The 3,513-nt window shown below is 35.7% G+C and overlaps 1 non-coding gene across 1 annotated transcript; it reads right to left on the reverse strand.

The window, feature by feature from the left end:
- Positions 1 to 2,277: 2,277 nt before the first annotated feature.
- On the reverse strand, positions 2,278 to 2,385 carry LOC131178168 (small nucleolar RNA R71). Its single transcript, XR_009147298.1, has one exon. It is a non-coding gene; the product is annotated as a small nucleolar RNA R71 (small nucleolar RNA).
- Positions 2,386 to 3,513: the final 1,128 nt, after the last annotated feature.

The raw sequence follows: 3,513 nt of genomic DNA on the forward strand, positions 1-3,513 counted from the left end.
TATTAGTCATTTTTAGCTAATTTCATTAGTTAATTAGTTAGTTTTTCATAATTGTCGATTTTGGATTAATTTGTAATTTTTACTTTGTTTTGTAGGAAAAATGGTGTTTTTGAAGGACTGAAGAGAATTTTGCCATTGAGGAGTGTCTTCTACAGCCAAAGATGTCAAAAACAAGTTTTCAAGCTGAAATATGCATTGACCAAATTGTGCATAATTTGCGCATAAGCTATGCATTTGCATAAGGAGAAAGATCACTGTTCGAGAACCACCAAGTGTGCATAAGGAGACGATAGCTTATGCACATTCCGCCTCCCTTATGCACCTTCACGAGAATTGTGCATAACCTATGCACCAAGTCATGCGATTTTGCATAAGTGGCCCAGAACAGCTAAATCGCATAAGGGGTGCATAACTTATGCGATCCACTTATGCAATCCCATGAAGAGTTCATTAATGAGTGGCGGAGATTCCCTCAAATAATTCCTCCTAGAACATACCATTTTAGGGCTCCATGTCGAAAAATGCTATAAATAGTCCCATTTTCTCATTTTAGAGGGAGACAAGGAGCAAAGAAGAAAAGGAGAAATTTGAGCAGAATTTGAAGAGCCATCTTCACCTTCCACACCATTTTTTAACTAAGATTTGCAGATTTCTTCCTTCCTTTACATTTTTCTACATTTCTAGTGTTTAATTTCTTACTTCTTAGCTTAGATTAAAGCTTTATTTCCATTTAAACTCATCATATCTTGTAAGCATTATGGATAGTGAGTAGTTTAATTTTTATTCGGAGTAAGGGATGTAATATTTTAGTTATTTTTGTGGATTTGAACTGGGTTAGCCCCAATTTAATGAATTTATGAGGTTTAATCCATTTCTTGTGTGCTTATTCACATGCTTAATGAAGGGCCCCATTAAGTTATGTTCTTAATCCTTGGTTGAAGCACCGAAAGGAGAAAACTAAGTGATAGTTAATCAAGAAATTGGACTTAATTAACTTAGATCTAGAAATAGACTAAGGGTTAAGAGGGTTTTAATAGATTGATTAAAGAACCTAATGGGTATTGGTTAATTTTAACTCCACGAAAGTAGGATTAAGTTAATTAAGGCACTCTTTGTCTCACTCGAAAGAGTTTTCAAAGGATTTTAGAATTAATCTCCTTTAAACCCATAAATTTCATGGATTGGGCTAGCTAGGGAAAATCCCAAAATAGCTTGAATATGAAATCCCGAACTCCGGAATCGCCTTTTTACCATTGTTAATCGAATTTAATCATTTGCCATTTTAAATATTGCCATATTTGAACTTGCTTATTTCAATTTGATGCAAATCTTAGTTTAATTAATACATTGTTGAATAGAATATTAAATTTGCACATTTAGATTTCATACTCCATTACCCATTAATTCATTATTTTAATTTCATAAATACTTCAATTTAGTCAACTTTTATATCAAAAATTCAATCATTAACACAACTCCTCGTGAGATCGATATTTTTCTATACTACTTGTACGACCCGTGCGCTTGCGGTTGGGACGCATCAAGTTTTTGGCGCCGTTGCCGGGGAGTTGTTTGCTTAAGATTGAATTCTTGATTATTTTAGTTGTTTTTTAGTTTTATCTCTGTTATCTTTTCATTTTGTGTTTGTTTGTTCTTTTTCAGGTACTCTTAATCTTTTATGAGAAGAGCTAGAAGCACAAGTGACACAACCTTACTGTTCAATCCTGAAATTGAGAAATTTTGTAAGGCCAACAAGAAAGAAACCAGAAAAAGAAAAGAAGCCTTGATAGAAACTGAATTAGAAGCAGACATGGCTGATGAAAGAATTAGAATTGGTGTTGGTAATGCTGGAAATGATCAAAATAATGAAAATGCAGCCCATGGTGAAGAAGTTGTTAATGCTAACGTGCCTAGGGGAAGTATGATGGATCATGCTTTTCCACGTTTTGATGACTTGAGAGAGAGCATAGCAAGACCAAGGATTGATGCAAATAGTTACAAGATGTATTTTGGAGTCCTTCAAATGATTCAGAATTCTCAATTTGGGGGTCATCCTTCTGAAAATCCACACACACATCTGAAGAAGTTTGCTATGATTTGTGACATGCAAAAACAACCTGGAGTATCTGATGATGCAGCAAGGCTAAAATTGTTTCCATTCTCTTTGAAAGATAGAGCATTGGATTGGCTTGATTCTTTACCTCACAACTCAATTACAAATTGGGAGCAGCTCACTGATGCATTTCTTGCCCAATACTTTCCACCTGGAAAAACTCAAGAGTTGAGGAATCAAATGATTGCTTTTAGACCAAGAGAAGATGAGACTCTTTATGAGTCATGGATGAGATGGAAGGAGTTGGAGAGACAATGTCCACATCATGCCATTCCTAAATGGATGATAAACCAGAATTTTTACACAAATGTCACTCCTGCTATCAGAGGAATCATTGATGCTCAAACTGGAGGGGAATTCATCATTAAGCATGAAGATGAAGCTTATGAGTTATTAGAGAAAATAGCAAAAGCAGTCATCTATGGAGTAGTCCAAGAGGGTCAACTCCAACTCAAAAAGGCAAGTTCTTTGGAATGTATGAGCTTGATCCATTCAACATGATCAATGCCAAATTTGATGCACTCACTAATGTCCTTGCTAAGAAAATGGAGGATTTAAGTATGCTAATCAGTTCATCATCATGCTCTGGAAGTTCTCAACAAGTTACTTATGCAGAAGGAACAATGAGCTGTGGAGTAGATTATCCTTCATATGCTTGGAGGAATCATCCCAATTTTTCATGGGAGAATCAGCAAAATCAAGCTTCAACTCAGAACTTTCCATCACAACAACAAGAGCATCAATACCAACAACCTAGGCAACCACCACCTAGTTTTCAGCAAAAGAATGCAAATACTGCACCTTTACCAAGACAAAGAAGAACAAAGTTCCACCACAGGCTTTATTACAACAAATTCTTGCTAATCAAATTAAGCGTGATGAAGAGTTGAGAGAGATGAAAGCAAGGCTGGAACAAATGCAAACACACAATAGGATCTTTGGAAAATCAGATTGCACAACAAGCATGCTCATCAAGTACCAATTCTATGGGGAAACTTCCTAGTCAAACAGAAAATCCAAGGGAGCAATGTCATGCCATCACACTGAGGAGTGGTAAAATAGTGCATAATGAGAAGAGTGAAAAAGTTGAAAAGAGAGAAAATGAGGAAGATTTTGAGGAGATGAAAAACAAAGAGTGAAAAAGGGAGTGCAAGAAAAGGTAAAGAGGAGGTTGGAGAGAAAGAAGAGAAATATATACCTCCAAAGCCTTACAAGCCACAGCTTCCCTTTCCACAGAGATTTCAAAAAGCCAAGCTTGATAAGCAATTTGGGAAGTTCTTAGAGGTTTTGAAGAAGCTATATATAAATGTGCCTTTTATCGATGCTCTTTCCCAAATGCCTTCTTATGCTAAGTTTTTGAAAGAAATTCTCTCAAACAAAAGAAGACTTGAAGATTATGA

This window comes from Hevea brasiliensis, chromosome 2 (assembly GCF_030052815.1).
Source record: "Hevea brasiliensis isolate MT/VB/25A 57/8 chromosome 2, ASM3005281v1, whole genome shotgun sequence".
Classification (NCBI taxonomy): domain Eukaryota; kingdom Viridiplantae; phylum Streptophyta; class Magnoliopsida; order Malpighiales; family Euphorbiaceae; genus Hevea; species Hevea brasiliensis.